Genomic DNA, 22374 nt, shown 5'->3' with positions numbered 1-22374 from the left:
TGTGTGTGTGTGTGTGTGTGTGTGTGTATCTATATGTGCTTAGATATAGATACACACACACACAATTTCCTTTTGAACAATTTGAGGGCCGCTTACATACATCATGGCCCCTGCGGGAACCCCACGTCCTTTCTGAGCCCAGCTTGCTCGGCTCCAGGCTGTGGGAAGGTAATCCTGTCCCCTCTCTTCCCAGGACAGTGCCGGGCAGCACACGAAAGCCTCCACGAGCACATCCGGGGCGCATGGAGCAAAATCGCTGTTATCCTTTTGCAAAGTACTTCTTGGGAGTTAGAAATGAGGATTCAAGTGTCTTCCCAGAGACATGGCCACGGTCTCAGTCCCCCCAGAAGACAGCCTGCTCTTCAGCGGCCTGGGGTGTGTGGGAGGGGAGGGGGGCGGTCAGCTGTGCTTCTCCACAGCCCCTTGCCTCAGCCTGGCAGACCTTCCCCTGCACCGCTCAGGGGAAGCTTCTCAAGGCAGCTGGGGCTGACACAGACACCGCTCCCCTTCCTCAGGGAAGGGCTCCTTCTTTTTTTTTTTCTCTGTTGATTTTTTTTTTTTTTTTTGAAGGGCTCCTTCTTGATGACAGGGAGCTGGGCCAGGGCAGCAGCCAGCCCTCTCCTGGCCGGGCAGCCCAGCGTTCAGAAGCACAACAGTGTTGGTGCTCTCAGCGGGTTTAGCGAGCCATTCCCTTAATGAGAACGATAAATTCACGAGGAGAGGCTGGTTGCCCAGCACAGGCAAGGGAAGTGCTCTCCGGGACCCTGAGTGTGGGACACACAGAATCAACAGCTGGGCAGGGACCAGACCCAGACTACTGAGTCAGAACATCAGGGCTCAGAGCCTGGCAAAGTGTATTTTTCAAAGCTTCCCAGGTGAAGATGAGCAGTTGAGTAACCACTGGCCTGGCTACCCTCCGACATTCTTCCAGGCCTGAGGTCTTTCGATGGTGGGAGAAGAGACCTAGAGGTAGAAGCAATGCAGTCGCAGGTAAAGGGCACCCGGGAATGAACTTAAGTTTCTCAAGTAGAAAACTCAGGGGCTTTGCTGACGGCCCGTGAATCTTGGAAGGGAACCCAGTACAGCCAAGCCTCAGTGCGTGTGCAGAGATGTCCTCCAGTATCTCTCCTCTGTGGTTGACCCAGGACAGCCCTGCTGTAGGCAGAGTTTTGTCCTCGAAACCAGCTCTCCCTGAGTGGGTGTGTGACAGGCAGAAAGAACTCAGCGAAGCGGTTGAGCTCTTCTCTGGCTGAGCTGACAAAAGCTGGCTGCCGCCCTGGGCCACTGGCTGGAGCACAGCTGTGGGCAAGGCCAGGTGCGGTGGCAGCCTCCGGGTGAGCCCGAGGGCCCAGCTGCCCGCCCCAGTCAGGGAGCAGCGCTGGGTCCTGACTCATTCAGCGCCTCTGAGCAGCAGGCCGGGGCCTCCCCCTCCGGCTGCCCTGCAGCTTCTCCCCCTGCTCTGTAAATCTGTCTTATTTTCTTTTACTCCAGTTACCCACACCCCTCAAGGCAGTCACTCTGCTCCACACTGGGGGCTTGTTCTTGAGTTTCTAGGCAAACACTGGGACCCTGGGGCCCTGCAACCTTATCCCTCCCATCATTAAACACGGACACTCCCAGGGGGCCAAAAACTGTGTCAGAGTCGGCTCCCTCCTCCCCTGACCCAGCCCTGAGCCCTGCCCGAGGCAGAGAGCAGGCAGTAAGGACTAAGAGAGAGGAAGAGAGGGAGGAAGGGCGGGAAGGAGGGAGGGAAGGAGCAAGGAAAGCTGCCATAAATCTGCAATAAAATTCAGTCTTAACTGACCCACTGCATCAGATCTCTCCCCAAGGCCTGTTCCAGGAAAATTCCTCAGTCAAACCCAGTTCAGAATGACTTCCCCTCCCATCCCCATCACTCTAGGACTTCTCTTGTGAGAGAAGAGTGTGAACTAAACTAAGAGTGTGAACTAAATGGATTTTATAAAGATTTTCCAGATGTGAGCATAACACACAGAATGAATAACCAATTGAAAGAACAAACATCTCTGAAGGTCCAAATGTGGCCTATTCCTTCAGACCTGGAGGCAAGAGCCACCTCCTCAATGAAGGTTTCCTGGATTTCCCCAACTGACAGTGACCTCTCCCTCCTCTAAAACTACACAGCACGTGATCCATCCTTCTATGGCCGACCATCTGGTTTCCCACCTGGTGATACAGCTATTCGTGTACATGTCTAGGTGATAGAAGGGAACCAGCCAAGGCTTTGCAAGCCAGATAGTCCCAAGTTCAAAAATCCCACATCTCCTTTTTACTTGATATGCAAATGTGGAGGAGGTCCTTAGCCCTTCTTATCCTCAGTTTTATCATATGTAAAATCAGAATAATAACTACATCCAGGGTTGTGGTGGGGTTAGCAATGCGGTAGAAATAAACAGCGGTCATATTATTTCCATATTTCCATTCTTTAAGGCGGATTACACTTCTCTCCCCAGTGCTTGAAATTAGGTGTGGCAACGTGACATCTTCTGGCTCATGAAACATGCGCAGAAGTGGTGCCTGTCGCTTCCAGACAGAATCGCTTTAGAAGCTGATGCACAGTTGTCCACGCTCTCTTCCCCTGCCGCAGTGAACCCTGAGGGCTCAGGCTGACATCGTGGCAACAGAAGATGGTACGGCACCCATCAGGTTGGCAACCACGAGCAGCCCCTTTCCCAAAGAGTTGTACTGAGAATGTAACACGAGTAAGAAATAAACTGGTGTTGCTTCCAACCGCTGAGATTTTGCGATTGTTTGCTACCACAGCATGACCTAACTTATCCTGACTAATACAAGACATAACATACGTAGGACTCTGCACACAGTAAGTGCTTGGTAAATATGTATGCTTGAATAAATACACAGACAAATGTCTGAACAAATGACCAAATGGATGAACTAGTAAACATTTCCAGACTGATGCTGCTATCTCTAAGGGAAGTTTGTGACAATTATTCTGGCTCCTTTATGGTGAATGTAAACACCTTATGCAGATGCCACTGGTGGCTGGGTTACTGCCTAGGCCATAGGCAAAAGGCTGCCCTTTACGATGATTTTTCCTGCCTACCTGGGGATGTAATATCACCCGTGCAGCCCCACACGTGTCCCTGGACACTACTCTGCTACCTCTGCGGGGTCCTCGGTTGAGGCATCGTTGCCATGGGAGATCCCATCTGGAGACTCCCAGCAAAGGGACCCTTAAGGATCCCTTGAGCTTCCTCACCACCCACAAGGCACACTCATCTGGGAGAAGAGCCCGAGGAGAGAGAGCAGGAGGCATCATGGCGGCCGCTCTGCCAGCCTGGAAATGGAGGCGCCTCTGCAGGAGGCTGCTAAGCACAACCAGGACTGACTGACCCAGGGGAGGACATACAGACCTCAACCTAGAATGGGGCTGAGAACTAACGTGGCCGCCCCCTGTCAAGCGCACAGGGCTTACCAAGCTTACCAAGTATTTTCACATCCGGTCCAGAGAGCAACCTGATGAAGTTGCTGAGAATGGAGTCACTGTTGTCCTCATTTCACAGAAAAGGAAACGAAGGCTCAGAGCAAGGAGATGAACGTTTCAAGACACCCCATAGCATCTAGAAGAGGTGGATTCAGTCATCGACGTCAGGGGCTCGCTCAGGATTTTCCCTCTGCCCTCTGAAGGGGAGGCTGAGAGCGCTTTTGGTTTTTTCCTGTCGTGTTAAGAGCATCCGTTTTCCTCCTGCTGATTCTTACTGCTTGATGAAGCAGGCATATGGCCTGTCCACCAAAAAAATCCTTAAGGACTGCTCCCCATAGCTATAAAAAATAAAAGGGAGAGAGAGAGAGAGAGAGAGAGAGAGGGAGAGAGAGGGAAAGAATGCAAACCCAGCAACCAACACAGCACCCGGGAGAAGAGGAGACCGTTCTTCTGAAGCGCTACACTCCTGGACCCACAGAAAAGGGAGGCGTGTGCCCCAGAGGCAGCAGAACTAACATACTGGGTGTGAGATCAGAGTCACTTTTGAGTGGATTCAAGGCCATAGCAAGGAACTGGCAAGATCAAGTGCAAAAGGCAAGGCGACTAGAGCTGGGAGGGCAAATGCCAGGTCAGGTGAAGGGGGGGTGGGTGTGGAGAATAGGTCCAGGAAACCTGAGGGCACTGGGGCTCCCTCTTCTGTGGGGTTTGTGTGGGTCTGAGGACAGGCTCTCTTCCACAGGGGCCCTACAGGGTGCAGTGTCCCTGGCTGCACTTTCCTTTTCTGGCTGATGAAGGGTTGACACGAGTTCCTTTGCTTGCCCCGGCTCTGACATTGAAATGGTTTTGAACTGAAAGCCTCCTGAGTTTCCATCTCTAGACTACTGGGGACAGGGCCTAGATTCCAAGCAAACCAGCCGGCACAGCAGCTGTCACTGTGCTGTGTCCTCACGACCCCGCAAGGAGGGCAGGTCGCTCGTGCAGTACTGGTGGAGAAACTGAGGCATGAAGTTCCTCAGCGGAGGGGCCCAGATCTGAATCCAGCCCTATACCTGGCTGCTGATCTCAGGCTACTGCTGCACTGTGCTTTCCCAAGATCCCCCCAGAGCAACGCACCCGCCGGGGTCGTATTTTTAAAACGTTGGCCACCTACATCAGCAGAGAACTAAAAGGGACCAGTGAAAAGGGAAGATTCTATCTCTTTCCTTTGCCGAAGAGAATAAACAGTAACACCGAGGGCAGTGGTACAGAAAGCCATTTGCCCCAGTGTCCTTGCCAGAGACAGATAACCCTTATTTGCAAGTTTCGTTAAATAGTAACTCAGGACCCAAGGGCGCTGCCCCATACAAGCAAGACAAAATCCTTCCCTTTAGCTTCAGAGATCAGCAAAGGAGCCTGAGCATCCCACAGGCCGCGTTCCTCCCACACTGAGGGGCCCAGCCCAGGGGCCCTCCTCCCCATCGCCTGGTGGCAGTCAGGCCCGGTGTACGTACACTGACAGCCTGGACAAGTAGTGAGAACCCCACCCTCATGTCAAACTGGAAGTCTCCTGGCCTGTGAGAGAACTCAGACTCCACCCCATGCCTGCTTCTGTACACGCCACCCGGTGTCCTCCACGATTACCCCTGGTCTCACGGGCTGTGACCAGGCAGAGCCCAGAGACTCGGCCCCCATGCCCTCGGCTGCATCACGTGGGAACCGCCTCTTCCAGATGTGTCAGGGCCTCGGCGATATCTGTACCTCTGTGTGCCCGCTGGCCAAGAGCCATGTCGCCCTGAGCCTGTGTCCTCTGTTGCTGTGGACACAGCGGGGTGGCAGTGGGAGAGCAGGGCAGTGATGGATGTCAGTGGTGCTGGAGGAGGGCTTTGACCGTTTCCTAAACATGCTGACATCTCCATTCTCGGTTATCATAGGTGCCAACTTTCTTTCCAACTGTCATAAAAATAAATGACAAATCTAGAGACCTACTTTCCTTCCTTAACTAAACCCTGCCACTCAGTGTTATGTTAAAATCTTAGGAAGTAGGACCTTGGTGTTGGCAGTAAATCTCACTCATTAGAGCAGACGAGGAATAAAAATAAAAATAAAACAAACAAAAAAAGCCCCCAAACCAGTGTCTTCCTCTTAGGCAACTGACAGTGTAGACAGGACAATAAATCAGGCTGATGGCCCACCTGGAACTGGAAACTGAAATAAACCAGACGATGGGCCCCCAAAGAAACGAAACAGGCAGCAAGACCTCTCCTGTCCACCCTTACCAATCAAGTCATGGGGCCATCTGCAAATACACTGTCACTCTAGTTGCTCTTATTAGACCTGGGAACTAACAGCCACCCTGATCCCTACCCTCTTTCGTACCTCCAAGCTTCCGTCTAGAAAGATCTTCTCTCCCTCCTCCACTTGGCTCACACCATGTGACATAAGCTCAATGCCACCGCCTTGGTGAGGACTCTCCTGACCTGCCCAGCCCTGAACTTCTATCAGAATTGATCGCTCCCCCCTTGTCATCCCCTATTTTGAGCACAGCTATTTGACAACACTTAGCACATTTTATTGTACTTATCTCTTTTAAAAATCAGGCTTTTAGAGAACTTCAAATTATTCTTAAGCAGAGAACGTATTTTCTAAACCCCAAACCTGCCTTGAAGATGCTCAGCGAATGTTTATTGAATGGATTCATGAGTGACTGGATAACACGCCTTTACAATTATAAATGACTTCTTTATCTGGTCCTCACAGCGTCCCTCATATGAGAAGAACAAAGATTTGATTATCCCCATTTTACAGATGAGAACAAGGCCACAGGCTCACTCTCACTCACTCACTTAACACATGTCTATTGTGTACAAGTTTCAGTTTAGAGGAGCACTTCTCAGACTTGAATGTGCACAAGGATTTCCCGGAGAGATTGGTAAGATGCAAGTTCTGATTTAGCAAGGCTGGGGTGGGGTCTGAGATTCTACATGTCTAACAAGCTCCCAGGTGTCACCCACACTGCTGGTACAAGGGCCACACTGGAGTGCTACCGACCTAACAGGGTCACTGAGAGAGAGAATATGCCTGATTAGCTTGAGTATGTAGCAGGAAGTAGAGTCTTCCTTGAAACCTCGTGAAGGAGAGACAGCATTGTGCCCATTCTACAGATATGGAAACTGATGATCAGAGAGACTAAGTGTAACCTGGTGAAGGAGAGACAGCATTGTGCCCGTTCTACAGATATGGAAACTAATGATCAGAGAGACTAAGTGAAACCTGGTGAAGGAGAGACAGCATTGTGCCCATTCTACAGATATGGAAACTGATGATCAGAGAGACTAAGTGCCTCCTCCAAGGACGAATCCAGTCCTTCTGCCACCAGTTCAGAGCTGCCTCGACTGCCACCCACTACACTCTGTGCCGGGAGGATTCAGAGATGAAGTCATAACATTCAAGCTCAGGAAGATGACAAGGGAGATGCACTGCACCAGGACCTGTAACACAAAGTGTCTGAGAGAAGAGCCAGAGGTCCAGAGGTGGGGGAGCACGTGTGGGCCAGATTTTACCCCCCAAAAGTGCGACTTCCTTGTTTTCTAGCCACAGCCCAATTAGACTGCAGATGGGGGCCTTCTTCCATCAACCCAATCCCTTTAAAAGAAAGAAGAAAAAAAAACAAACAAAAAAACGGTGGCTTTAGGATTTCTCTTTTAAGCCCTGAAGCTCTTCAGTGGAAAGTGCTGCCCTTCCGACCCATTGATGTAATTGCCATAATTGAAGATTCCAGGCCCCCGTGGGGGTAGACAGGGCCCCATTCAGCCATCAGGTCAGTGAAGTGTAAACCTGCTGAGTCCTTCAGATGCCCCGGCCACAGCCTCCCCTCCCCCCCTCCAGCCCTGCAGGCTGGCTCCCCGCGATGCCAGGGCAGCCAGGCCCAGGATGGTCCCTCTCTGGCTCTGGGAACGGTGCCTAATTAAGGGGTCTGTTCTCATCTCCATGGGGCCGACTTAAGGCCTCCTGACAGTAATGAGAACCACACTTGTGGGGCTGGGGGGTGGGAAGGACGGCCCACCCGCTGTCTTAGCACCCTATTAAACAGCAAGTCACACACACACATGCCCACGGTGCAGTTCGGCTATAACCACCCTCACGTCTTCAGAGCTACAAGAAGCTGCTCCAATTCTGAAAGAGGAAGGAACCAGAGAGAAGAAATAGCTTGCCCAGGGGCACACAGTGAGTCAGTGGGGCTGGCCTCAGGTGTCCTGTCGCACCTCACAGCACAGACTTCCCCTGGAGGGTGGGGCTCCCCGCTGACGTCCCGAGGGAGAAGATGTGGGGTGGAGGAGGGGAGGGGACCGGCTCCCAACTGCTCCTTCTGGAGCAGCCAGCTTCAGAGGGCCATCATGGTCACCACAGAGCAGAAGGGAGCGGATCCCCGCGGGGCCGGGGCTGCTGGCATCTCCGAGACACCCTTTGATCACAGGACAGAGCCATCCTCTGAGTGGGACATTCACTGCTGCAGATGGATTCACACCTAATCCTTGGCCTCCTGGCATGAACAGGAACCAGCCGTCGTCACCCTCTCCTGCATTCTTTGTGTCCCTGTCTAACGGCCTCCCCCCTCCCCTCCCCACCCCCTCCCGCCCAGCTTCCTCTCTGCCTCAGCCCAGAGCACCCGAACCAGCTGCCCTGCCACCCATCCTTTCTGTCTCTCCAACAGAGGAATGTTGCAGGGTGCCAAGCTCATAGCTGGTTCTCAGTAAATATTCATGAAATATGGTAAAAGTCAAGTCCACGTTTGCTCCAGCTCACTCTCAGTCCATTGTTCTGATCACAGCCTTGCGTACAGAGAGGACCCTGAGGTGAGGTGAAGCCGAAAGGCTTGGTCCAGTAACATGGACCAAAATCAGAGATACGGGCTCATTTATAAAGATAGTGAATGACAGAACATTTCAGTTGTTCCATGGCACAGTGATAAATTCCCAGAAAGAAGCCAGTAAGATCCTGGGTACTAACAATATAATCTGGAGACCCGGGGTTCTTCCAGAGGCCCCCTCACTAGCGTCTCTACTCCCATACTCCCTCTTTCCACCCCCCAGTCCTCTGTGCACACTAGCTATCAGACTGATGGATCCCACTGCTTGTATTGTGTGACACTCCCGCTCAACAGCCTTCAATGGCTCCCTATTTCCTCTGCATGAAATCTCTTCTGCCTGGCTCTCAGGGGCCTCCTTGGTCTGGCTCGGCCTCAACACCGTAGTTTCCTACTGTGCTTTAGACCACTTCTACCCCTTTAATCAAGTTGTTCTCCTCACCCAGCTCAGACAGTGTAGGACAGGGCATGGGGGTGAAGATGAAATTTGGAGCCAGAAGACCCAGACATGAGTCCCAGCTCCACCATTTGACCTCTCTGAACCCAGTTCTGCATGGGTAAAATGGAGATGATAATAAAATCCACTCCATAGGGTTGGCATGAGGATTAAGTGTATAATAAGGGTTAAAGTACTTTATAAATTGTAAAGAGCTAAAGGAATGACAATTATTCGTATCTAGTCATGATTCCTCTCACCTCCAGCACTGCCTTTGACCTCATGATTCTTACACGTGGTCAAACTCAACTCAAGCCCTGCCGCCCATAGAAAACTCATGCCTGATAACTCGAGTTCTCACTGACTAGCTTTTAAGGCATCACCCATAAAATGTGTTGTTTTGTTCACTGTGTCTTGCACATGTTAGCCTTAGAACTCCAAGCTTATAGTTATTTACTTGTATACAATATAATACAAAAAATCAAGTTACTTACAATTTCAAAATAAAGACATTTATAACAGCAAAGCTCGAGATACAAATGGAGGGGAAAATCAGAAACACCGCTGAGGGAAGCAAAGGACAATTATGTTAGATACCTAGGTTAAGCTGGCGACCGCAGTTACGTCCCCTTGGGGATAATCATCATTTTCCCTTCTTCACATTTTTGTAGAGGAGAGACTTGTATTCCTCAGCCCACAAAAGGGGAAGGCTGGAACTTTCCCATCTCTCTCCTTCTTGGGAGGAGGAGTAGCTAGTGAGATGCGTGAGGGCTACCAGGAGAGGGTCACGGGGTCGGGGCACTGTGATGCAGTCACTGCCTTGTGCTCCTTGGTCTCTTCAGAGCAGAACAGGTTCCTGCTCTCTGCCCCCGCTGGATTTCTGTAAAAAGCCATCTGCACAGGGAATCACTCCTCACTGCCCACCCCCTCTCCCCCTCTACCACCTTCTGTTGCTTCTACTCCACCAGCCTCCTAGAAGCAGGCCATAATCTTCTCTTGCAGTAGCTTGAGTAAGTAGACTCAGCATCTATCTGGCGCAACACGGAGGTCCCAAAGTCAGACTCAGGGAGGGAGCAGGGAGTCCCATCCCATTCCCCAATACGGAGGTTAAAAGAGAACCTGCAGTTTTGGAAACTTCTTTGCAATCAGTGAAACTGATACACTGATGTGCATTCAGCTGCTGGTCCTGGAACGAGTTCCCCATCACTCCAAAAGAGGAGGAGAGACGGTTTTACAGCCCTTTCTGCCAGCGAACACAAATGTGGGCTGTGAGCTTCTTGATAGCCTGGGTATCATTATTTGATAAAAAATGGAAATATAGCTGAAGTTAAAGAGGGATGTATCCTGATATAAGGGACATTGAGTAACACAATGGATGAGTTGTCACTGATGGTTTAGCAGAAGATGCCAAAAGTATCTTTTCTGTTGTTTGGTAATAGCCCATAATCAACGTTAAGGGAATGTATTAACTTATAATTCAGTGTAAAGGAACTACACTAATGCAATTCAAACCTATTTCTTTGTGTTGACCCAATCAGAAGGACAGGGCTTAATTCATTATTTCAATCATGTTTTTGACGAGAGATGAATAGCACACGATTTAGAATTAAACTCATGCATTCCCACATAATGCAGAAATAAAAATTGATATGACCCTGGAGACCTGAAACTAACACAACATTGTAAATCAACTATACTCCAATATAAAATAAAAATTAAATTTAAAATAAATTAATTAAGTAAAAAACAAACAAAAAATCAATATGACCCTTTGGAAAACAATTTGGCAATATGTATTGAGATATTCATAATGCTTAATAATGCTCCTCTTTTAGCAATTCCACTTCTGGGAATTTGTCTTAAGAAAAACAAATGTTTTAAAAGTTATATGCTTAAATGTATTAAGTAGATCATGGTACATCAATGGTGAAAGATTGTGCAGTCGTTTGCAATGAAATTTATGTTGCCATCACGTTAGAAAACAAAGTGGATTATTACAATGACCATAATCATGTAAAATCATGAAAGAAAAGGAAGAAAACTATCAAATAAGAAGAGTGATTTTCTCTCACTTTTTCTGTATTTTTCTATTTTTTAAAGCGCTTATATTATAACTGGAAATAAACTTTATTATTAATGTATATAATTAGCTGTCTACAGATCCTACTACTTTTTGATACCAGCCTGGTAGACAACAGAGCTGGCATTCTGCTACAGAAATTAAGAGCTATACTTACTGCCTCACCCAGGTGATGGGGCATCTCACTTCCACACAGAAGGAAACTCGCCGTTGCTGGTGGGCAGGACCTAGCTTTTCCTAAACTAGGAGTTTTGGAGGTGACTGGGCACATTTGGCCATCTCACTTCAGCTGTGGACTCCCTGAGCAAGAGACAGAGTCTTCCACTTCTTTGATTTAGTCCCCAGGGCTTGACTGTAGCTTGTCACCTGCCAGGGGACCAACAAATTGTTGGTTTGATTGGTTGATCTAATGATTTGTCTCTCTGGTTCTCTAAGATCATCTTAGGTACTCAGTCCATCGTTACTGAGGGACTGAATGATGAAATAGACATCAGTGAACCTTTCTGGGAAGTACTAAAAGAAGACGAAACTCTTACGTATGTTTCCAGGTCCAGCTCAGTGGTCCCCGCAGACCACTCTGCCCTCGCTGCCCCCCACCCCAGCCCCACATCCCCCTGTGACCTTGCACAGACCATGACTGTACACCTGACCCATGACCCCAGCCTCAATGCAATTGGTTTACTTTTCTGACCCCCTTCACTTGACTCTGAGCTTCTTGAGACAAGGTTTTACATTTTGCTCATTTTTTATTAAATCTGCCTCTAAGGTTATTAGCAGAGGATGGGACATAATTCATTCCATATGGCACATAATAGGGGTTCAGCAAATGCTTGCGATCGAAGGAACAAATGAACACAGGACAGGATATCTCAAATACCAACGAGCCATCCAGCCCCGGGCCAGGTGTGCTCTCTGAGGGCTCAAAGGAACCACGGAAGAATTGGCTCAACTCTCACCACACTTCACTGCGATGCATCCTTTACTTGTTTCTCTTCCCTTCTAGGTCGCAAATGCCATGAGGGCAGGGGCTGTGTCTGCTTTATTCACCTCAAACTCCAGCAATCACACAACACCGCCAACTCGATAGATTTCTGTTGAAGGAATGAATGGATGAAAAGGGACTCCAATTTTCGGTTTTGATTTCCTCCAACTGTGATTACTCACTGAACACAAGGGCAGATCACAAATAGTGCTGTGCAGCCTGCCCTTCCCCGCCCATCTCTTGCTTGTTACTAAGACCTAAGGAGAACTGTGCGGAGCTGGAGGGGCTTTCTCTCCGCAGCTGAAGATTACCCGGCAACTTGAGCAAGAGCCATAGCAGGCCCTCCACCAAAGGAGCCTCGGAGGAGAATGTGGGTCTTCCCCAAGCAGGTATGCGCAACAGAAACAATTCGCCCCTCCCCACCACCCCGATGTCCTTGGAATTGTACCTACGTCTTCAAACTTCTTAATACAAACGACTCCCTTAGAAAAGACGGGGAGATAGCAAAAGAAAGGAGATTCCCTGAAGCTTTGAGACAAAATCGGTTAGGGGACAAAGGGCTCTCTCCTTGCATCTCGCCAAAAGATGTCCTAGGCTGTCCCTTGCTCCGCTCTATGTCAGCCCTGGTCTCGGTTATAAATACACGGAACTCTGGGCCAGGCCAGACCTCCTAACTCGCTTGTGCATTCACTGGCTCCAGCTCTCATTGATGCAGCAGCCTAAAGCAGGCATTCTCCAACTTAGTACCTAAGAATCCACAGGCAGATCCCCGGGACCCAGTCCTGAGACTCTGGATCAGCAGGCTGGGGATGAGAGCCTGGAATCTGCATTTTAATTCCCCCAGGTAATTCTGAGGTCGAGTGCCTAAGGTCTCTGCTTTGAAAGTGGCTCTTCTAGTCCCAGGATAAAACTCTCCTCCTTGCTTCTCCAGGCCACTGGTTGAGCTCTCTTCTTCCCCGTGACTCTCTCAAACCCCGGCAGCGGACTTCTTAGGCACGAGTCACACTAGTATCACTGAACTGTGACACCGTCTTTATTTCCCCAGCACATCACACAGTACGTGGTCTAGAGCAGATATTCAGAAAATGTCTGTTGAATTAAGGAATGAATAAGTGAATGAATGAGTGAGCAAATGAATAAATTTAACATCACCACAGAATAATTACCCCCCTTTCAGTTTCTCCCCAGTTTTTCCATCTCTAACTTGAGGAAAACATGACTTGCTATTCAAGATCATTTTTTGCTCACAGACATAGAGAACAAACTAGTGGTTACCAGCAGGGAAAGGGGTGGGGGAGGGGCAATAGAAGTAGAGCTGTAAGAGGTACAAACTATTAGGTATAAAACAAGCTATAAGGATAGATTGCACAACACAGGGAATGCAGCCAATATTTTATAATAACTATAAATGGAGTATAATCTTTAAAAACTGTGAATCACCATATTGTACACCTGTAACTTATATATCAATAATATTATACCTCAACTATATGTCAATTTAAAAAATAAAGAACAATAGAAGAAAATTAAAAAAAAATTAAGGCCACACTTATTTACAAGTTAATTTTAAATTAAAAAAAAAATAAAAAGATCGTTTTCCATTCTCCTTGTCTCGGCAGTGTCTCTCAGAGGCACTGACTGGGAAGCCAGCACCAATGGAGAAAAGCAGGTCCACAAATACAACCTAAAAGAGACCCTCTGGTCATCTGCTAAAGCCCAGAAAATATCGTTTTCCCCATCAAAGATTTGTGGATCAAAGACATCCACGGTATTGCTGCTGTGGTACCCATGCTGGAGAAATGGTGCCAGAAGCTTCTCTTCCCTGCAGGGAAGCCCTAGTCAGCCAGGTCAGATTTGGGGGAGGATGGGAGGCCGATGGTTTGCTCTTCTCTGATCTACTGCTGAGAGAAGCTTTGGACTGGAAATCCCAGTGGCAGGTTAATGGTGAATTTTGAATTAAAACACAATAAGCTCCTCATTCATTCCCCATTCACACCTTCCTTTCTTGAGGCTGAAGAAAAGAGGAGAGAGGGGAGATAAATTAGGAGTTTGGAGTTAACAGATACATACCACTGTATATAAAATAAACAACAAGGTCCTACTGTATAGCACAGGGAAATATATTCAATATCTTGTAATAACCTATAATGGAAAAGAATCTGACAAAGAACATATGTGTGTGTATATATATATATATATGTGTGTGTGTGTGTGTGTGTGTATAACTGAATCACTTTGCTGTACACCTGAAACTAACACAACACTGTAAATCAACTATACTTCGATAAAAAAGAAGACCCCTTCCCCCTTGGCAAGACTGCCCAGGCTTAATCAGAACCTTAAACCTCTTTCCTTCACCCATGTTGGAAGCACAGTGACCGTGATTAGAATAGTCTGATGTAAGCGCCGCTTGCGATGAAAAAGTCGCTGACAGAGAGTGCAAGGTGACACCATGAGAACAGCCGGAGCTATGAGGTCATTTAGTCCAACAGGTAGGCTGTTCTGTTTTCTCAGCCCTGACATTCGATGCCCCACCAGTTATTCAATAACCAGAAATGAGGTGGGTCCCACAAATTCCTGCATCTCCTTGGGGATGGGGGGGAGGAGCTGTGCTTTCTTGATCAAGGGCACCCGAGGAGAAGCCAGAGCTGGAAACCTGCCCCCAGGAGGATGGGTGGATGAAACAAAATGCAAGAAGGATATTCAGAAGCAAGTGGCATCATTTCTGTGGCTACATCACATTTAACCCAGACAGTCATGCCCTGCTCCTAGACGGGAAAGTGAAACTCACCCCCCAGACTGAGCAAATGTGCAAACTCTCAGGTCAAAAGAAGTAGCTAGGGCTTCCCTGGTGGTGCAGTGGTTGAGAGTCCGCCTGCCGATGCAGGGGACACGGGTGCGTGCCCCGGTCCAAGAGAATCCCACATGCCGCGGACCGGCTGGGCCCGTGAGCCATGGCCGCTGAGCCTGCACGTCTGGAGCCTGTGCTCCGCAACGGGAGAGGCCACAGCAGTGGGAAGCCCGTGTACCGCAAAAAAAGAAAAAAAACGAAGTAGCCACTCCTCAGCAAATTTGTTTTTGAAAAAATGAGGGGGGAAGTTACTATATTATTTGTTTGTGGAGAGGTTTTTTGCTTCTGTATTTGTATGTTACTACGCAATATATTCCATACATATGACCCAACATACACAGGTTCTAGAGCTTTAAATACATGAAATATTTTTATGAGATACTGTAATTAGTGCTTCAAAAAATAAGTTCAACCAAACATATTTTCCTGTGACCATTTCCTAGAGGTTAAAGAGGTTGTAGGTTTTTTTCCAGGCATAGTATTACAGGTGGGGTGATGTATTAGTATCCCAGGGCTGCCAAAACAAAGTACCACAAACTTTGGTTGACTTGAAACAACAGAAATGCATTGTCTTGTGAGAGTTTCGGAGGCTGGAAGTCTGCCATCAAGGTGTCAGCAGGGCCATGCTCCTTCTGAAACCTACAGAGGAGAATCTTCGCTTCCCTGTCCAAGATTCTGGTGTTTGCCAGTATTCCTTAGTGTTCTAGGCCTGTAGAGGCATCTCAGCAGTCTCTACCTCCATCATCACATGGCCATCTTCTCTCTCTGTGTCTCTTCTTCTCTTTTTACGAGGACGCCAGTCATTTTGGTTTTTTGTTGTTTTTTAAAAAAATATTTATTTATTTATTTGGTTGCACCAGTCTTAGTTGTGACAGGTGGGCTCCTTAGTTGCAGCTCATGGGCTCCACAGTTGCAGCTTGGCAGCTCCTTAGTTGTGGCATGTGAACTCTTAGTTGCAGCACGCATGTGGGATCTAGTTCCCTGACCAGGGATCAAAGCCGGGTCCCCTGCGTTGGGAGCATGGAGTCTTAACCACTGCACCACCAGGGAAGCTCTGCCAGTCATTTTGGATTAAAGGCCTACCCTACTCCAGTATGACTTCACTTTAGCTTAATGACATCAGCAACAAAGCTCTAACAATGCTAATTTTCAAATAAGGTCACATTCTGAGGTACTGGGGGTTAGGACTGCAACACATTTTTTTTAGGGGACACAATTCAACCCATAACAGGTGATGACTACCAACAGCTATAAGCCCAGCTCATAAAAGGAAAACACGGAGGCCACAGAATTGATACAGCTCCAGTCAGTCTTGGGAAGGGCCTTAGCTACAGATACATCTGTGATTCCTCCCAAAGAGGGGAACAAGCCATTCTTTGATCAATCCTTTTAGCAAATATTCACTAAGCAACTACTAAGTGTCCTACATATGCTGTCTGTGGGTGAGAGAGATAAGACAAGGTCCCAGTTATTGGTGGTGAATAGTAGAAGATACTGGGTAGTATTTTAATTCTTCGTTCCACTGCCTCCAGCCTACCCCACTGAACTGTGAGCAGTTTAAGCGGCAGGTACTTTCCCTGCCTGTGCAGCAGCTCCCCCATACCCAAAATCCTTTGTGGAATCAGGTAGCAAGGAGCTTTTGGGCAGAGAAAAACCAGCATACAAGTGGTTAAAGGACAGTGTGCTACAGGTCAGAGGAGGCAAAGTCCAAAATCCCGGGAGGCACAAGGGAAGACTCATAAGATTTTTCCAGCTGCAGAGGATTTTTGAGACCATCTTAGTTGATGGCTTCAAACTTGAACACAAAAAACCAATAGAACATTTTCTTTGCAAAAAATCGTGTTAGGACGTACAATGTGTGAACAGGCAAAAGCCAGATCCTTCTGGTGGAAGGAAAACAGGGCTAGGGAGAGCCCCTCCCACTCAGCGTAGCTCCAAGTTCTGTCCCTGAGCTTCCTGGGAGGAAACTCCTCCCTAGGCATTTTCTGAAAACCATTAGACTACCAATGGGCAAACTGAGGCCCAGAGAGGTGGTAACGAATACTATGTTCAGCAACATGCATCCATGGCAGAAGCAGGATCAGAACTCAGATCTTTCTCTGACTTCCAAGGTGAAGCTGCCTGCACTACCTCATGCTCTCAGGGTGAAGGGGACAAGAAGAGGGATTTTCACACCCTCTGATCTTTCTACTTTCCTATGGCCTCTGCCTGGTCCCCACACTGCATCTCCTGGCAGGGACATATCCAGCACCAGCCCCTGGACGTGTGCTCTAATCTTCTTCTCCAGGAGGCAGGGGAAGGGACTCAGTGACGTTCTGGGTCTCTTCCAGTCCAGTGATACTGCGGTTCCAATTAGGCTGCCTTTCCCTGTAACCCCGATGTCACCTTCTAAGCTACCCGGGACTTACTCCACTCCATTCCTTTATGGAGGAGGAAAATCAAGGCTCATGAGACACAAATGAGGAGTTGCTTCTTCACAGGTTTGCTCTGAATCCAGCTTTTTCTCATCCACATAATTGACAGAGAGAGTGTAAGTTGGGGAGATACCTAGATTTCTAAAAGGAAACGTGCCCCCCAAGTACGTCCAACTTCATCTGGGACAGTTTAGAAGTCCATACTCAAGGAACAACACCCAATACTCAGTTTTCTTAGCCCAACCAATTCAACACTGAGAGAAACTTCCTGGGATGCAGGCTCTCCTCATGAGGTGTCCTGTCCGCCTCTGAGGTCAGTTTGGCCTCCATCCATTGAAATGACTCCCCAAAGACTCACTGCAACCTCTGAGGAAGGTGAGTCCGGAGTCACTTTCCTGCCAGTCAAAGGAAGGGCAGTCATTTGGAGAAATCTCCAGGGAGTGTTGCCTCTAGGAGTAATGATGGGCCTTGACGTGTATATTCAAGACCTCTGGGTTCAAGTCCAGGGTTTGCCACTTACTACTGGTGACTTGGGACCAATCTCTTGATTTCTCTTGAACCTACCCTACCTCCCATGTACATTGGGGGTTTATTCAACATTCATTCAACACACACTGAGCACCTACCAGTGCCAGGTAGAGCTGTGGTAAATTTTTCCCCTCCCTACTTCCCAGGCTATTGTGGGGACCAGACCAGCAGGGATCTGAATGGCTGTCAGTGGTGGGGATACAGGGATGCTGCTTCTATCTAACATTCCCATGGAGTGGGAGACATTTATTTCCTCAGCACGTCTTTTACCCCTCCAGACCTCATTCTCTGACCTGATGCCAAAACAATGGGATTGGATCTCACGTTTTTCATGATTTTCCATCACATCACCCATTTTGAGGGCTGAGCTGGCACCTGAAAAACCATCAACCATGCAAATTGGCATTCTTCCATTTTCCTATAAAAATGGTGAATGACACGAACTTAGCCTTATCACCCTGTATCCTCAGCAGAGCCAGACATACGGAAGATGCTCAATAAATGTGTTGAATGAATGAGTGAATGGGAAATGTTGCCTCCAAAGAAGGGAATTAGTCAAATTAGAATTAAGAGGAAGGACCACTTTTCTATGGGTTTATTTTGCCCATCTCCCAATAGCTTAGCATCTTTTCTAATGTATTCCTGACTCCATGAATGACTCCAGTTATGTGCTTTCTCTCTGGCTATGGCATGAAAACCCTTGGGACACAGTGTGCTGTCCAGCTGCCAGGCCCGACTTCAGTCCCCTGATCACACCGGTTACACACGCGGGAGGGGACGATGCGTGTGTCCCCTGCCACCCTCAAGCTAACCGCCAGGGCCAAGTGGAATATTTTCATCCGGGCTTTCCCCCCTTTCTTTTTTCTCTTAAGCTTCTTCTAGTGATAAAAGCTGAAGCAAATTGAAATTGGCAGCTCTGTGGTCTTCCAGCGACAGGCAAAGTACTAGAGATCATGTGAACCACACTTCTAAAAACTTAAAAAAAAATCTAATCTTGCCTCAATAAAAACGACATCATGTCACTGTAACCGGCAGGGGGGGAAAAGGCTTGAAAGTTGCTGGCAGCGGCCCAGCAGAGTTCAGGGGTTCTGTTGGCTGAGCTGAATTCCCACGGGAAAGGTAGAGACAGAGTACTGCCTTTCAGGTGAGCCTTGGAGGCCCCAGGAAGAGTAGGAGGATGACATAGCCCCCCCTGAAATCTCCCTTCACTCTCGGCATTGCTGTTATCACGGCTCAGGGCCTGGCTTCCTCCGTCCCTGTCCCTTTTCCCACCTGCCTTCCCTCTCTATGTAGCTCTCGGCTGTGCACCTCCCTCTGGCTGGCTGACTTGGAGGGAGAGACAACAGCCAGCCTGGGACATCTCAATGGCCCAGACCTAGAGCCAAAGAGGGTGGTACCAAATGCCCCAATTCCACCCCAGTGTGGAGCCTTTGCAAACTCAGCCTTATGTGATCTGAGCCTAATACAACAATAAAAATGGCAGGTTAGCTGCAGTGGCAATAGCTACCACTGGCCCTTCTGCACAGGAGTCGCGTCAGCCCTGGGGAGGGCAGTGCTGGGAGCTGGTTCTCACAGCAGCTCAGTTTACCTTCGATTGGTAGTTGCTGGCTGCTACCAGCCATTGGCTGTTCATTAGCAATCCCCGGATGTGTATGCATGGGACCGGTAAGAGTGACTGCCTCTGGGGCAAGGTTTGGGGGATGAGGGCCACAGATGGAAGGGTTACTTTTCAGTATCTACCCTTTGTACTGCTTGAAAATCTTAACCATATGCACATTTTAGTTAAATCAATGAACAGATAAAGAGAAATCCATTAGCAGCAAATGAACCCTCAGTGATGCCTGCCTCTCCTGACTTCTCAAACTGGGGTACACAGGACCCACAGAGTGGCCCAACAAGAGGAAATCTGGAACTTCAATTTTCCTTGAAAAGTTGGGAAGAGGGAGCAGATATATTATTTTTATATTAAAAGAAATAGGAATATATGCAGAGTATAATGCAAAATGTACTTGGATGATTAAGAGGAAACATAATATTTTCGTTTGTACGATATGCCACATACCAACAAGCCAGCCAACAGGCTAATGAAGTACTAGGTGCCAGTTCTTGTGCTTCAGGGGCCCTGAGGCTGCAGGGTGCTTGAGGTGTGTCTATATCCAGGGGCTGCTCTGTGAAGCTGAGTCTAGTTAGTATCCAGGGACCAAGAGGGGAGGAGGTCAGAAAGTCGGGGCTGGGGGCAGCGGTGGGGCTGAGCTTTGGAGGATAGGAAGGATCTTGACTGGCAGAGAGCACGGAGCGGGGGAGTTTATGGGCATGTGTTGGTGGCCTGAGCAGAATGTGGCAGAGGGAAATGTGTGATGTGCTGCAGGGAGAAGGAAGGTGGACCCGGATAGTAGAAGACTCTGCTGAGGGGCCGTGGAGCTTAGACTCAATGCAGCCAGCCAGTTCTTCTCAAACTTGTTCCTGAAGCCCCACTTCAAGGTGGAGGGAGGAGCATACACTCCCTGGGGGGTTCAGGAGGTGGCCAGAAGCTGCCTATCACATGGGAGATCTTTCCTAGCAGTGTTAGTTTGACCTTCAAAAATACACCCAAACCCCAATCAACTCTTTGCTACCATTCTGGGCCAAGACACCTTCATCTCTTACCTGAATGAATGTCATAGCTTCCTAAGCATGATCTCCTTGCCTCCATGCTTGCCTACCCCAGAGCAACCAAAGCCATCCTTTAATAATATGAAGGAGATCATGTGACCTCTTTGCACAAACCCTTGCAGTGGCTCCTGCCTCCCTCAGAGCACAGCCAGGCCGTTAGAATGGCCCAGAGCCTGCCCCATCCAGCCCTGCCACCCTCTGCGTCCCCTCCCTCTCCCTCCCATTCCCCCTTGGTTACTTGGAGCCAATCACTCTGGCCTCCTTGTTTTCCGAGAGCACATCGGCCAGACGTGGTCCTGCCTCAGAGCCTTTGCACTTGCTGTCTCCTCTCTTTAGGAAGCTACCCCCCCAGACGTTCACGTGCTGGCTCCCTCCTCTGTTTCAAGTCTTTTCTCTGAGGCCTTTGCTGACTGTGCCATTTAAACCTGCACCTCCTGGTACTTCCTTCTCCCCATCCCTGCTTGATTTCTCTCTCTAGTACCTGTCATCTTTTAATATACTATCTTACCCATTTATTTATTTTGCTTGTCTACCTCTCCATCTAGAATGTAAGCTCCAAAAGAGTAAGGATTTTCTAGAGTTTTATTTATTTATATTTTTTATTTATTTATTTTTTAAAATTTCTGCTTTTCTACCATGTAAAGTCATGCAACTCCTCCTTAAGAAAAGTTCCATTAATAAGTATAGAAGGAATGAGGGAAATGATTAGACTACCGCAGGAATGATTGCCATAGGCAAGATCCCCTGATGGACTCTAAAATTAGCGAGCGGAAGTGTAAGCAGAAACAGAATATTTGAGTAGTCTTGAAGTAATACCCCCCAAACATTTAGGAAATACAAAGGGGAAAATCCTAACTGTACAGTGGCCAGTTCTGGTGGAAACCACCTTTACCTCGTGATCACGGTCAACAACAGCAGTGAAATATAGCAGCATTGTACAGCCCCCAACATGCTGCCCTGGAAAGGGCTCACCAGCCCTGTGCTGTTCTCCTTAGCGGCAAAGCTCCTCTGTATAGTTGTGAGAAAACATCAGACAGACCCCAGTGAAGGACACTCCCCGAAGCAACTGACTAGTACTCTTGTCGTATCATGACAGACAAGAAAAGACTGTGGAATTGTCACAGGTTGAAGGGGGACTCAAGCGACAAGATAACTAAATGGACTGTGGACCTTGGATGGGATCCTGGGACAGGATGAAATACAGTAGAAAAAATGATGAAATCCAAAACAAATCTATAGTTTGTACCAAGACTATTTTTCAGTGATCAGTCCATGGTTATATAAGATAACCATGTCACCAGGGTGAGGTGTGTAACAGAGGTGAAGCTGGTTAAAGGGTATAAGAGAGCTGTACTATTTTTGCAACTTTTCTGTGAGTCTAAAATTGTCTCAAAAAAATTTTAAGGGTCGTTGGAGTCAAAGTTGGCAGTTATTTTTCACTGACCTCTAGGCTTTGGGGGTGAAAGTAGGGAAAATAAGTCTAGGAGTTACTATTAAAAGTGGAATTGTGGGGCTTCCCTGGTGGCACAGTGGTTAAGAACCCCCCTGCCAATGCAGGGGACACGGGTTCGAGCCCTGGTCCGGGAAGATCCCACATGCCGCGGAGCAACTAAGCCCACCGTGCACCACAACTACTGAGCCTGTGCTCTAGAGCCCATGAGCCACAACTACTGAGTCCACGCGCCACAACTACTGAAGCCCGTGCGCCTAGAGCCCCGTGCTCCGCAATAAGGGAAGCCCCGCTCGCCGCAACTAGAGAAAGCTCGTGCTCAGCCATGAAGACCCAACGCGGCCTAATTAATGAATTAACTTAAAGAATAATAATTTTTAGAAAAGCGGAATTGTGGAAGAAGGGTCTCCACAATTAGTTGTTCGAGCGACAGCCCTGCGTGGCATCTTTAGAATCCTCTTTCCCCACCGTGACCCAGTCAGTCGCCGAGACCTGAACCTCTTTAATTCGTTTCCCCCAGCCTTCCAGCCCCCCTTTAATGAAGAGGGTAACGAGTGGGACTCTGGAGAAAGCGTGCCCCTAAAAGCCCATGAAGAGACTCCCTTGCAAACCACTGACACAGACTGACCAGACAGGTGGGAAGAAAACGAAGGCACGTGACATGGAAACCAAGGG

At 48.3% G+C, this 22374-nt stretch overlaps 1 long non-coding RNA gene across 1 annotated transcript; it reads right to left on the bottom strand.

The window, feature by feature from the left end:
• Window positions 1-11448: 11448 nt before the first annotated feature.
• On the bottom strand, window positions 11449-14701 carry LOC113621609 (uncharacterized). Its single transcript, XR_003433238.1, has 3 exons — window positions 14596-14701; window positions 12552-12893; window positions 11449-11913 (listed from the first exon to the last, which is right to left on the bottom strand). It is a non-coding gene; the product is annotated as an uncharacterized LOC113621609 (long non-coding RNA).
• Window positions 14702-22374: the final 7673 nt, after the last annotated feature.

The sequence above is a fragment of the Aethalodelphis obliquidens genome, unplaced genomic scaffold (assembly GCF_003676395.1).
Source record: "Aethalodelphis obliquidens isolate GAN/ISIS:26980383/991018 unplaced genomic scaffold, ASM367639v1 scaffold1, whole genome shotgun sequence".
Classification (NCBI taxonomy): Eukaryota; Metazoa; Chordata; class Mammalia; order Artiodactyla; family Delphinidae; genus Aethalodelphis; species Aethalodelphis obliquidens.
Note: the sequence above shows the minus strand (reverse complement) of the source record. Positions and strands in the feature narration are given on the sequence as shown.